Source organism: Anoplopoma fimbria, chromosome 15 (genome assembly GCF_027596085.1).
Source record: "Anoplopoma fimbria isolate UVic2021 breed Golden Eagle Sablefish chromosome 15, Afim_UVic_2022, whole genome shotgun sequence".
NCBI classification, from domain to species: domain Eukaryota; kingdom Metazoa; phylum Chordata; class Actinopteri; order Perciformes; family Anoplopomatidae; genus Anoplopoma; species Anoplopoma fimbria.
This window is the reverse complement of record NC_072463.1, coordinates 23,173,932-23,189,127: the sequence shown is the minus strand read 5'-3', so window position 1 is coordinate 23,189,127 and position 15,196 is coordinate 23,173,932.

Genomic DNA, 15,196 nt, shown 5'->3' with positions numbered 1-15,196 from the left:
ATGTATATTTAGACTAACCCATAATTCAAGAATCTGTTCACCAAAATAAATCCAACTACAAGGCAACAAATGCATATAATCTGCATTTCATCTTTACATAATGAAGTAGCTGTCCCTCTCATGTGACTCATCAGAGGACACGCGAAGTGGAACCACATTCGCATCACAAGGCCGACCAGAGTTTTGGTGGGGTTCGACACCCTTTTCCCAGTCATTACACAGTAATTTAATAACAAAGGGACTGTGCTGTTGTCCAACAATGAGCAATGTCAGACAATTATTACATTACATTACATTACAGTCATTTAGCAGACGCTTTTATCCAAAGCGACTTACAGTCAGTAGTATATTACATATCATTCACCCATTCACACACTGATGACAGGCTACCATGCAAGGTGCCACCATCAGACTCTAACTAACATTCATCATCCAGTCCACACCGATGGCAAGCCTTCAGGAGCAACTTGGGGTTAAGTGTCTTGCCCAAGGACACATCGACTGCCGAAGCCGGGTATCGAACCACCGACCCTCTGATTGGTGAACTATCTTGCTCTCCACTACACCACAGCTAATTAAATAAGAGTTCACCAATGAGGAGTGGAGGAGAGGTCACTGTTGTCCTACATAGTGAAATTTAAAGGCCTAAACGCCTTGATCAAATTGTTATCGATCTTGAGCACAAAATAGGACATTTTAAAGATATGTGACCCCAAAAATATGGCTGGTATGTTTGCCTCAGCAGGTGTTGTAATAGCTTTATTGTGAACTGACTTTGTTCTTCCTGTTTCTTAATTTTTTTGGGAGGTAAAGGAAGAAGATGAGAGGAAGGCCAATTGTATCACCAAGCGAGTCAGACTTGGCATTCTCTCAGTGAGAGGCCAAAGCCTCTCCAAGAGGTGCCATTACATTCCTCAGACTTGACAACGGGCGCCGGTATTTTCCTTGAGCTGCCACTTACTTCCTACTGGTATGACTGGGCAGCAGTGTGTACCAGTTCAAAAATTCTCCAGGACTCCTTTTTGGATTTTTCATTTAGACAAAAAATGGTTGGTTGAACGATATTTCGTATTGTAAACAAATTTCATTCAAAAGACCAAAAAAACAACATGGACATCTTATCAAGAATGATCTGACTTGCATGATGCATGTAATACCTGAATTGTTGTCCAAAACGATTAAAAACACATCTAAGAGCATCACTGTTGCTCAATGTTCAATGTTCCTGCTATGAACAAATGCTTTGTAGTTTATTTTGATTCTGACCCTCACACATCCCCAGCAAATGCAAAATATACTGCGGTTTGAGTAGTGTGTAACCAGCTGTTTTATGAAATTAATTAGCCTATTCTTTTTAAATGAAAAAATATGTATGCACCCCGTTTTTAGAGGTTTGTGTCTTTATAGGCATAAATAGTCTTGCAGAGAGCGCAGGGAAGTCAGAACGTATTGAGAGTTGGGAGAAACATTTTTGGTTCTGGTCTTTTCAGGGGATTTGTTGATAGGAAGTAAAATACAGAATATATTATTTTAACAGAGTGCCATATGGCAGCAGTTTAACTCAAATAAAAAGGTCTGACATTATATTACTATGACAACTCATAACAGTTTACTGTCAAAGCTGAGTTCAGGCAAGGAAACAAATAATTCCTATCTTCAGCCAGAAGATGGCAACCCATGCTCGTCCATTTGTCCAAGAGCGTCTGTAACACAAGCCCATCACTAAATGTTTTACTGACACTTGGCACAACATACTGTTTACGCTTCTTCATCAAACATGCATTGTTGCTCTCCTGACAACACATTGCCGCAACAGCAAGTAAAACTCTGTCGATTAAAGTTGTCTGAAAATATCTCATATTTCCTCCATTATCGAGATATTTGTGGTATTATTGTATTTGTCGTGTCAGGCAGATATTTATAGACCAGACTAGTCCCTCTCTCACACACAGAAACAGAAAGCACAAATAAGAACCTTATATTTTTAGTTGTCTGTGTAAATGAATAGCTCCTTTAGCTAAAAACTAAATCCATTTGACTTCTCTTGTATTCTGGTTCAGCTCAAAACCCAGAACTCACAGAAACAGGATTTCTTTAAATGTAACATCAACCTTATTTTGTATTAATTGTCACACGTTATCAACTGTGACCGTGTCTCCCTCAAATTTGCTAATTCTCTGGATTGCACACCTCTATTGTTTCTCTTCAGTGTCAGGCGGCTCATCCAGGTATGAGAACAAAGCATAGCAGGATATAGTTTACAGGAAACCACTTAGGCCAGATCCTGCCTGTACTGCCGTGTGTAAACAAAGAAGCCATGAAAGATTGATGTAAATGTGCAAACCTCAACCTCACAGTCGTGTCTCAGAATGGGCATTAAGGGTGATATGTACTAATCTATCACTCAACACTGAAAGATGGACCAGCTGGCTTGTTTTAGTTACTGTGGTTAGTTTGCTGGTTGCTGATAACTTAACAAAGCCATCCTGGTAATTTAAGCCTCTTGGTTAGTCTGTATTAAGATAAGATAAGATAAGATAATCCTTTATTAGTCCCGCAGCGGGGAAATTTGCAAAATAAGCTTATGATTTACAGCAAACTATTGAAATGTTTGCAGAACTCTAAGATGCCTGATGCTCTAAGACATGTCAGAGTTTACGGATCATGTTTGATTTTGGCCTATTGGGTTATTATTGGATGGCCTAGATTCCAACACTGTCCATTCAGTCTGAGTTATCTAACAAGGTAATATATGTTTCCTTCAGGTACAGCTGGAGAGACAGCTGATTGCACATCATTTGCATTACAGATAAAGCTGACGGGCAGTCTGCCTAGCTATAAATTATGTAGTGAGCAAAGGGCTCAAGGTTAAAAAGGCGGTTATGAGGATCCACTAAGGCTATGAATTGTTAATATGATTCCCTGCATCCATATGGGCCAAACATGAAATCAGATAAAGGTCAACTAGTATTTTCCAGGAGAAGACAGAAAGCTTATCTATAGGACATTATTGTAGTCAAGACCACTTAAACCAAGAACACGTCATGACCAAGACCAGAATGTATGAAGACCGAGACAAGACCAAGACCAGTACAGTGCGAGTCCAACACTGCATGACCCACTTACGCTAAAATGTGGGACATGCAAACCATATATACTCCTCAAATTGATCGGAAAGATCCACATTCCCATAGAAACACCCAGAGAAAACAAATGAAGATTCCTCTTCATTAACCTCTTTTATGCCATGTAAGGGTATGTGGGGATTTTTTGTTTATTTTCTATGAGCAAACTAATACAAACAAAATCTAAAGAGCTGAAAAGAACTTAACCACCTAATTCAACACTGCTTTTCCATGTCGTGCTCCCTCTCTAAGGGCCTATAAAGGTTTGATGTGGTCCCAGCCCTTTCAGTCAGTGTTGCGTTGCAGAATTTACATACTACTGTGTGTTGTGTTTTGGACGTGGTTTTGAAGATGAACTCTTTGTGGTTTAGGTAGCAAAGTTGTATTATTGAAGATTTGGCTGCCTTGGAGTGGAGGGGTGACAACCGTTAACAGTAACAAAACATTCTAAATAAAAATTGGGTCATGTTGCATTTGAAGTAGGACATTTTACATCCAATCACATTAATGATGTCGACAAATAAATCAGACAATGCACGTGCACTTCAGTGGTATCCACTGATTTGAGACCGAGACAACACTGAGTAAAAATTTGGTTGATTTTCGAGACGAGACAGGTTAAATCAGTCTGGAGACCAAGATCGATCTCGACTACTACAACACTGGGACATGAATTATTACAGTGAATGAAAATGTAAAGGAGTTGCATTGGAAGAAAAGGGGGATATCTTCTAATAGAGGTACTGTGTATTTGAGGGAGTCATACCTGCAAGTGCAGGCAGTTTCTGCAGCTCCCTGTTAGCACTTAGGGGGAAAGAGGAAGTGCTGAACCTCTTCTCCCTCTTCACGGCCGAGTTTGACCCTGGCTGCTTCACCCTCATCACCTGAGTTGCGGGAGGCACTTTCTTATTGGAGCCCTGCGGAAACAAGAGTCGCAGAGGAAGAGCTCCCGTTACTGGAGCACGGTAGGGCGAGGTAGTTCCTGCATCCAAAGGAAAAGGCACAGGAATCACTTTGATCAAGTGTCACTGTGGAGTTCAAAGGAGGAGAGGAGAGGAGAGCAGAGGGGGAAAAGGAGAGAAGGAGGGGAGAGGAGAGGGGGAAAAGGAGAGAAGGAGGGGAGAAGGAATGAGGGTGTTGTGGTTAAGGGTCAAGTTCCTTTCCGAATCAGATCAGGTGATTCTCAGTGAAGCAACCTGATCACAGTCGGTGGTGTACCGTGCAGCATCTGTCGACGGAGTTTGTGATGGACCTCAGTGGACAGAATAATTGAGCAGATAGAGCTGATAGAGCTGTCAATGGGAACAAACAGCAGGTCCAGCAGTAAATCAATCAGGTCACTGCCAATCTCAGAGCACTGTACTCAACATCACTGATGCATGCCAGAAATAATAAGGACAGAAATAGCCGCCACAATGAGTCCTATTATAATCCGAGGCCAACAAGTCATGATGGGGAGTACCAGGGATTGACGTGTTTTCAGAGAAAATAGAGTCATAAGATCATGCCGAGATGTCACATGAGCAACTTCGTCTTCATTCATCCGAAATATCTTCCACCTAAAGGCCAAACTAAGTTTTCAGGGAAACACCTCATTCTAATAAGGTTGTTTGCTCATAATGACACCAATTAACACTGAAAACAAACAAAAGACTCCCTGAAATGCACAACAGCAAAAAAAGAGCTTGTTCTCCAATACAACTCTCAATACCATCCTTATTAGAACAATTAACAACAAAGAAAACCTTTGTAGTATCCTGCAGTATCTTTACAATCATTAGATTTACTCTATATTTGTTCTACATGCCAGTATTGCATTTCTTAAATGTGTAGTACATTTTTATAAAGTAGCTAATGCAAGTCTTCTGATCAGTGAAAAGTGCAAAAATACTTACATCTTGGTTGTCTGCAGTACCATTTTTACTTCCAGATTTTTTAGATCTTCCAGATTTAGTTTCCTAAAGTAAGTGAGAGTGAGACACCAATAAAACTCAACAATCACAACATACATAACAATAATAGCCTTTCTAAAAAAAAATGACATATTAAAAAGAACATTTGCATCAATCATCCACTTTACCTTTTCTCTTTTGCTCTTGTGAGGCATGCTCAGATGGGAATCCCCGGTGTCAGCAGGTCGTGGTGGTCACACACTGACAGCAGATGCCTGGTTAACGCGTCTGAACACACACTGATGTGGCTTTCACAACTGACCATCTAAAAGCACCATGTGACTGAGACCGAGCAGCAACTAGATGTCATTCTATTTCCGTGGCTGTGGCTGCATACCACAAGTCATGTGTTGGCAAAAAGAAAAAAAAAATAGATATAGTTCATAATTAAAAGGAAATACTATATTGTGTTCGCAATCAGTCTACTTGTGCTGGTAGCTGCACTTTCTGTGCTCCAGCCCGACCAAGAGATGTGTCATCAGCCGGTTGTAATACTCAGTAGGAACCACAGGAGGGCAGTGTTGTATGTCACAAAGAGGAGCTAGACTGATCTGTAGTGTTATTAGTGTTGACCCAATGATGGGTCATCGGGGTTTTGCAGTGCTATGTTAGTGACCTACCCATTTCAGGCATTAAGTACTGTTTTAAGTTACACAACAACAGATATTGGATGTAGGAGTTATCCAAAGGAGTGCTCCCCATATTTATCTTCCCTAAGCTCTATTGTTTTGAATGTGTGTTGTAGCCTGACTTCTGCATGCCTTTCACAGATATTCTTTATGAATTTACCTGAAAAGATTGAGGTTGATTGCACATCTAAGCATGTTTAGCTTTTTGAAATAAATCTTGGATTTACTAACTTTACTCTAAATAACCAATTCATAAAAGGAAATCTTGGATTTATTTCAGAAGCTTCAATTTGAAATGATTTGATATGAACATAAAGGTAACATTAAAGCTACTGCAAATTCTAAAGCCAACAAAGTGTTCTGTCCTGCTGTGCTGCTACAAATTAACATTACTAACTTAATTCTAAATAACCAATTCTCATTTTTAGTTGCAGTTTTGAGGGATAAAGCTGGATCTGTTGTCTAGACATAGCTACAAATTAATTTGACATGAAAGTGGGTATTTTAACATACAAAAGGCTTACGTAGAAAGGCGTAGATATTTTTGTAATGCTTTTCATAGTTTCAACTTTGGACCGAGGTGGTGTCAATTGAATAATTCCAATGTTAAAGATAAATAAAAAAAATAATAAAAGAATGAAAAAGGAAACTTAAAAAAACAAACTCATGTCTCCTTTCTACCCTAATGCAATTTCCAAGATCATCCATCTGTAATACAACTACATTGAATATAATCACCACCCAGCATCGTAAAGCAGAAATCCCAAATATGTAAGTGTGATCTCATTTATGTGTCTCCCTAAGTTGAGCTGGCCTCATCTCTTCCATGAATAACAAAGCAATGGGATGTGGTTTAATTCCTGGTGGCCTGTTTTCCTAATTTACTGTCGTTATATTGCTGCAATATGTAACTCAGTCCACGTGGTGGCAGTGTTGCCTCCTTTTGAACTTTGTGTATACATAATATTGATTCTTAGTGGCTGCATTTCCTAAAGACTGGTGTGCATGAAGGGATCAATAAATATTACATTTGGAGCAAAGAGTTTGTAGGGACTTCTGTCATATTTGTTTACCATACAATGATAATGTAACTTTGACAACCCAAAGTCTATTTTTATTTTCAGCAAAATTTATGAAAAAACTTAAACCACCCACATGATCCTTTAATACTTGTTTGCATTAAAGCAGCCTCAAGGAGATTAGCCTTCTTGAATGTATCCACCTCTGCCTGTAGGTTGAAAAATGAATGACTCACACTTAATCCAGAGAGTTTAAACTATACTCCACTATAGTGCCTGTTTGACACTTGTTTTCACACAAGCATGTGTGTTTCATCATGACTGATTGAAGAACAAACTACAGACTGACATGAGCAATGAATGTGTGTGTGGGCTACAAACAGTAGGACTGTTTTCTATTCTGGTTGTTGATGCAGCACACTGATGTGTATTGATTAGGTTGAGAGTGTTCTGTTCTCTGATTCATTGTGTTTCCATCTCTCCATGAGCTTCATCATCAACATGGTGTTATTACTCGGTGATATGGCTCCCTTCATTTCCTGCCTCGGCCACAGCAGTGAATGCAACAGCATAGGGAGGAAAACAGAATTTTATGTGTCAGTGCATGTGTGTGTAGATGGCTGGGAGGATGGACGACTCTCTGTGAGACGGCACAATATGTCCTGTCTTCACAAAGAAATCCAATAAATTACCTTGTATTTACAGGCAGCTGGAGTAATGAAGAACATCAGTGATGTGAGTGAAGATTTGTATTCCTACCATCCTTCAATGAATAAATCTTTTTTTCCACATAAATCTGTCCAGTCTTTTCTTATTCGGCGATTTCAGGCTGAAACAATTTTCTCACTCAAGTATGTATTTTCTATTTTTATCTTGAGTTTTTAGCTTTCTTTGAGAATAACCTGATTTAAATTCTTCAACCTTCACAACAACAATAGAACCAGTTTAACACCAGAGCTTTGCAGCACACTCAGTGAAGAGTGAGTTGCCATAACACCAGCTTGTTTAATGAGAAAGCTGTCCAGTCAATGGGGCAAATGAGAGGCGCTGCTCAACAACAGCTTGTTTATTTTTCCAGGTGACAGACACACAAAAGGGTTAAGGTGAAAGGGACAGCTTACTATAATGTATGAAGATTGTTTGAGAGAACAAAAGAGAACCAGAGGGGAACGGGGCAGTGACGGCCTGGCTGACTGTAATCACTGTGCTGCATCGCAGGTGCACGATCCTCAATGATAACACATTCATGTGCATTGATTGTTTGACACAATTTGTCTCACACAAGCTCTCACACTTGCATGCCTGTCTGTTTGCCTGCTTTTATTGTGATATGGAGCCGTCATGGTTTGGCAGATTGATTTATGAGGTAATTCAAGAGGGCGATTTCGACCTTCTTCGGTTGAAATTTCTACTCGTCCAACAGCTCAGTTCATGACAGGATACCTCTAAAAGTAATAAATGTATTCACAGGTTCAGGGGGGAAAACAAGAACATAAGCATTGATACTGCAGGAGTCCTTTCAGTTAGTATTATGTTCTCTATTTGAAGCAATGGAAAAGCAAAGAAATCCACATTGTACGATGAATTCTTAGAAACACTCAGTGTTTCTGAGTGTAGTTCCAGACGTCTGAATTGTAGCACCTCATCTCAGATTCTTTTTCAGCAAGATTGTTCAAATGAGTTTGATGTTGTTCCCAGTGACAGATGTTTCTGCCGGTTTGGAGAAACAGTAGACAAATCAGAGTTTAGGCAGGATTAAGAATGCTAGCAGCCCTGTGAGGCTCTCATTACACAAAAGATTGTTGGGCAGATGATGAACAAGAACTTTGCTCTTCTCTTCCAGAGCTTTCAATTATATAACATGCCATTCATCAGCAGATGGAGCTTTCTGAGTAGTCCTTTAATAGTTCCATTAAAACTTTTTTCTGAGCACTTTAAGGATTTTTTTATCCACGTTGGCTAAACAATTTTAGTAATTTTCCTTTTGGAAACAGCGGTTGACAGAACAGTCTGACCTGAAAGACTATCTATAAGCTGTTCTGAAGATTTCTATCACTTCACATGTACTCCATAAGCAGGTGAAACAATTATTTATTTGAATATTTTAAACGTGGATAATTAAAAACAAAAAATAATAATTCGAATAAATAATTGTTTCACCTGCTTATGGAGTACCTTCGAAGTGATAGAAAAACAAAGTTGAGCTGGTTCCCAGTGTGTGGGAGGAGAGTTTCCGGTTTGGGGACCTGAGAATCGCATCCCTGCTTTTTGCAGATGATGTGGCTCCTTCAGAACGTGACCTTCAGCACGCATTGGGGCGGTTCGCAGCCGAGTGTGAAGCAGTCGGGATGAGAGTCAGTACCTCCAAGTCTGAGGCCATGGTTCTCCTCAGAAAAACGGTGGATTGCACCCACTGGGTTGGGAGTGAGTCACTGCCCCAAGCGAAGGAGTTCAAGTATCTCGGGATCTTATTCACAAGTGAGGGTTTAAAGGAACGGGAGATGGACAGGCGGTTCGGTGCAGCGTCAGCAGGGATGCAGGCTTTGTACCGGACCGTTGTGGTGAAGAAGGAGCTGAGCCGTAAGGCAAAGCTCTCGATTTACCAGTCCATCTACGTTCCAACCCTCATCTATGGTCATGATCTTTGGATTGTGACCCAAAGAATGAGATCGCGAATACAAGCGGCCGAAATGAGCTTCCTTCGTAGGGTGCTCGGAGTAGAGCTGCTGCTACTTTGCGTCGAAAGGGTCCAGCTGAGGTGGCTCGGGCATCTGATCAGGATGCCTCCTGGACGCCTCCCTTTAGAGGTTTTCCAGGCACGTCCAACTGGTAAGAGGCCCCGGGGTAGACCCAGAACACGCTGGAGGGATTACATACCTCATCTGGCCTGGGAACGCCTCGGGGTTCCCCAGGAGGAGCTGGAATGTGTTGCTGGGTAGAAGGACGTCTCATCCTCCTGTATACCGGTGTGCCGGTGTACCGGTGTTTTCATTTAATGTTTTATTTTCTTTATTTAAGGTTTTATTCCTTTATTTAATGTTAAAGAGCTAACTTTATTGAGACATTTGTTCATACATATAATTTTCTTTATTTAATGTTTTATTACCTTTATTTAATGTTTTATTCTCTTTATGTAATGTTTTATTCTCTTTATTTAATGTTTTACCGCTTTATTTAATGTTAAAGTTATTGATTTTTTCAATAACTTTATTGAGACATTTGTTCATACATATAAATTTTCTTTATTTAATGTTTTATTATTTTTATTTAATGTTTCATTCTCTTTATTTAATGTTTTATTATCTTTATATAATGTTTCACTCTCTTTATTTAATGTTTTATTTTATTTTTTTAATGTTTCGTGTAGCGGTGCAGTGACGTCATGTGGTGACGTCAGAAAAATGGTGACGTGTTCAATACTTATTCACCGTTCACCGGCGATCACCGCGCATTGCATGCCGGGTAGAATTTTTTTTTTTTTAAATAACTTTATTGAGACATTTGTTCATACATATAAATTCTCTTTATGTAATGTTTTATTCTCTTTATTTAATGTTTCATTCTCTTTATTTAATGTTTTATTTTCTTTATTTAAGGTTTTATTATCTTTATTTAATGTTTCATTCTCTTTATTTAATGTTTTATTTTCTTTATTTAATGTTAAAGTTATTGATTTTTTTCAATTATTGAGACATTTGTTCATAATATAAATTTTCTTTATTTAATGTTTTATTATTTTTATTTAATGTTTCATTCTCTTTATTTAATGTTTTTAGCACTCTCACTCCGTGTACAGAGACAGCACTCACCTAACCCAGCAGATGTCTTGTTTGATGGGCCTGGAAGAACATCATGTACCGCCTACCTCAGGAACATCATCCTCTGGGATTCAACTTTCCAGTTCCTCCAAGGTGACCTTATAGTCCGTTCGCCTGTAGCTACTTTCTGCACTCACCTTGATGTTTCATGCCAACTCCACTCGAACTCAGCTGTTTTGCAACCTACAGCTCATGCTGCACCAGCTTCAACCTCTTTTCCTTTCCCTGGGGTGTTGGAGTGCTCCTAAGATAGTGCTTCGGTCTTCCCTTTAAATTTGTGTTGCAGATTGATTTCTGCATGCCTTTTACAGAGATGTTGTGCTTTCAGACACCTTTTATCATTCAACCGGAAAAGATTAAGGTTGATTGCGCATCTACATTTTAGCTTTTAGAAATACATCTAGGATTTTTTTCAAAAGCTTCATTCAGAAATGTTTTGAAAACAAAATCTAAAGGCAGTACAGATATTGAATGTTACTTGTTAAGATATTCAAGGATTCCAATGTTTCTATCAATTTAAAATAAACATTTCATAGGTGTTTACTCATGTCTTTCTCCACTTTAGGTAGATTCTTATACAGCAAGAAAATAAAGGAGAGAAGATGAAGGTAAGATCATCCATTCCCGATCATTATGGCTGACAAGTCACTTCTAATCCTAAACTTCATCAACAATCAATTATGGCAACCATTCAGCTCTGACACAGACATAATGGCCATTGATTAGCTGACTTGTTACACCTTGTTTCAATAGACTCATACCAGCATCCTCACATCTCACCCCTGTCTCGTTGAAGCAATTAAAGGCCTTTTCCTAGAATCAGTACATTCCCTTTGGCTCTGGTGTCTGACCTCCTCTTTTACTTCAGCGAGACTCATTGACCATGGTTCACAGAGCAGAACGAGGGGTATTAAGTCTTAAATGTACATTGAAGGGCTGGTTATGCTTGTTAAGTCAGTGAAATGGGACTTTATTTTGATTTATTTGTCAATCTTAACAATTTAAACGAGAAAATATTTGACATGTGTTTTTGACCTTTAAATTAATTTATTCAAAACTGCGTTTGTGGTTTAATTAAAAACATCGAGTGTAACTGCACACTCATTGAAATTAGTACTTGAAGGTTAATGGTTATCTAGATATGACACATTTGCTAAAAACTTTGATTTTTCTTCGTGGTAAAGTCTAGATGTAGTTAGAGAATAAAAACATTTTGAGTTTGTGAAAAGGTCTTTGTGAGAGCCACAAATGTTTTCTACTTAAATCCTCTCATCACCCTGAGAGCACAAACAGCATCTCTTGTAGGTCAGGAGGGCCTGGCTTTTAAGAAAAGCCCTCAGGTTTTTTCATCTCTTTTTCAGAAAGTACACACATGCATACAAATGTGAATACAGCCTGCACATTTAGCGCGAACACTGCATGAAGATACAGAAGTATGGCATGTTTTGGGATCTGCAGATTTCGATGAAGTGCACATTGAGTGCGATGTTGAATGAAATAGTATTCTCTGACTGAATCATTGTTGCCAAGCTAAGCCTTTGTGACTCTGACCGAGTAAGGCATTAGTATGATACTACCGCAGACGTTTCTTAGGGCTGGAGACGAAGGCATTTCAGAGATTACAGGAATGAAGAAAAGCCTGTAGCTCTGATCTGTCATCATGTATGTCTATTCCCCACCTGCCTGCACACATATGCATGCACGAAACATACACAGGCTTTGAATATAAAATATACGTGTGATACAAGGGGAAGAACAAACAAATTTGAATCATGGCAGCATCAGAACAGTGGTTTGAAACTAAAATAATGCCCTGGGCTGCAGTTATATTGTTTGGTAATCACTGGTTTGCAACATAAAAGACAACAAAGGGCTTTGTGTGAGCTGCACTATGTTTTAAGGAATTGTTCTCCATTTTGGGAAATGTGCATATTTACTTTTTCGACAAGAGTTCTCATGTCCGTCTTTCTGTTTTATGTAAAGTTAAAGCAGGAGCTGGTTAGCTTAGCTTGAAGACTTGAACACGGGTAAACAGCTAGCCTGGCACTGGGAGTCCACACACAACCCGCCTTAAAACAACATTTTATATGTTGGTTTCACAAACAATAATTAAAATGTTTATTGGTGAGCTTTAGAGGTAGTGGTTGGCAGAATTTATTATCTTTTATTACAGTTGTGTAAGATAGCTTGAGCAACACAGTTGGTATTTAAATGTTAACCTCTGAGTAACAAGCTTTAAAGAGTGTACATCACAAGATGGACAATATAATATTACATTTTGCTATCAGCTGAATGCCCATGCATGGTTGCACAGACAGACAAAGACCAGCATATACACCCACAAACTCTTGAACATAACATAATCCCATTAATAACCCCAACTATTGTACAGCGAGATATGTGCAGGGTCAGCTTAAACTCTCTGCTCTGTATCTTACCTCATACGATACCTGCTGTCATGGGTGTGTGACTGGCTCTTTCAGCTGGAAGGGATTGACCTTCTGCAACAACAGCTGTCATCTGGTTTGTTGGTCTTGGGTTTTAATGAAGGAGAAAAGTTCAGGTACAGCTCGTCCAGGAGTTAAGGTTCTTGTTGCAGAGTGGACTTATTTCTTCTGCTGCCACGGTGAGAGAGTGGATCACTAGGTGAAATCTGCAGGCTCTTCTAACACTGTGGGTTACAAGGTAACAATAAAACTGGCTCCCCTCTGTGTAAGGGTTAGACCTTTTTCCTTTTTCGTCTTTACCTCCTTTTATCTAGCATAAAGGGGAAGGAAAGGGGAATGAAAAGTCCGGTCACAGCTGCAGTTGTCAGTACTTTAAAAGAAGAAGAGAGATATTGGGAGGAAAGTGGTTCCGACTTAAGAGAAGATGTATATTAATAATCAGATTCAAACATTGCAAAGATGCAATTCTACGTTGATTCATTTTTAGTTTGAGTTTTAATAGAATAGTATATTAACTCAGATTACAAAAGAGTAGCAATGGTGCCATTTAGATCTTCTTTGCGATGTATAACAGACAAAAACAAGTTGTTTAAATAACAATAAAATATATTTTGATTCTCAATACAGGAAGTACTTTTGGAAAAAATAAAGGTTAGATAAAATAAATTAAAAAGAAGAGAATTGCACCGATTTGCCATTGAACTCCATGAATATTGTCGGAATCACAATGGACAGTTAAATAAAGAAGGATGGAGAAGTACCAGATGGCATCTAAATTACACACAATGCAACTTGACCATCGACAGTTGAGCTGGAGAACTCAGAGGTTTGTGACTGTACGCTAATAGCGGCTAACGTAGCCACGAGCCGCTATGATATGAGGGCTGTGTACTGAGGCACATACTAATGTACTACATACCACATACTCATTCAGTGTGTGCTGCATACTGATTTCCCCAAAATGACAAAGTATGCTTTTACCTGCAGTCTGTACACTCTGAAGTAAACTCAAGCAGTAAGTCTTCTCTGCATCACATGACTGTATGACTGTATGGCTCACTAACTGTATGGATCACGATGTCACTGGTCCGAGCCACAGTTGAATGGAAATTTTATATCACAAATTTAAGTCAACATTAGCTCATGTCATTTTTTAAGTGTTATTTTAAGGCAAATAATTATTTTTACATTTTTTTATGTTAAATATGTTTTCTACAGTACAATAGATACGTGAGCTACTGAACTCTTCCTCTTAATTGTACCTTAATGTCACTACCCATTCACCTCCCTAGTGACAGCTTGTGCTTCTATAGCTCCTGTGCTGCTGTGAAATGTTAGAGTTTGTTGAAGGTTATGCTGCTATAAAAGAAAGCAGGACTGTATAACAGACTTATACGGTGGATATTTTGGATGCTATCTCTTTGTATTCAATTTTTTCCCCCTTAAAGTCCATAGCAGCATGAAGTTGTGAAACTAGTGGATTATGACTGTAGCTTTAAAAAAAAAAAAAAACTGCTGTCTGGTGTCTTCACCCTGCTTTCACACACTATATTTCATTAGAGATAAAGTCCTACTGAAAAGCTTGTGAGATTAAATAATCCTCTGTCAGTCAGTGGTTGCTCTGACCCCTCTCTTCTCTATGTCAGAGCGGCTTTTCTCTTTTTCCGTCCTATTCATGGATCTTCATCCTATCTCCTCCTCGCTCTATCCTCTGCATTCTCTCTCAGCCTCAGCTCAGTTCCTCTCTGCTGCTGAGTTACTCAGGTCAGAAAATGAGCCAGCTGTCCGGGCTAATCTGGGGAATACAGGCAGCTGGATACGGAGACAGAGGTTGACAGAAAGGCCAGCTTTCCACATCGATAAAAGGCTGTGCTTGTGCCTCAAGTCAGATACCATCCAACTTGACCTATAAATGCACTGGAACGCAACAGAAAAATAAGTGCATCTTCCTGTCTGGAGAGGCTCCATCGCCAGACGTGAAGTTCAAAATTACCCTTCAGAAGGAGAAATTTGAATTTGACATCAGGACCTCAGATTTATAGAAAAGATTATGCTGTGTATTGACATTTTAGAAGATAGAAAATAAAACCATCAACAGGGGAGTAATATTTTGAAGCATTTTCACATCAATCATCTGCTTGTAATAAAGACATTTTTGAATGGGTAATTACATAATTGCATGTTACTGTACATGTGGGATTTGTAG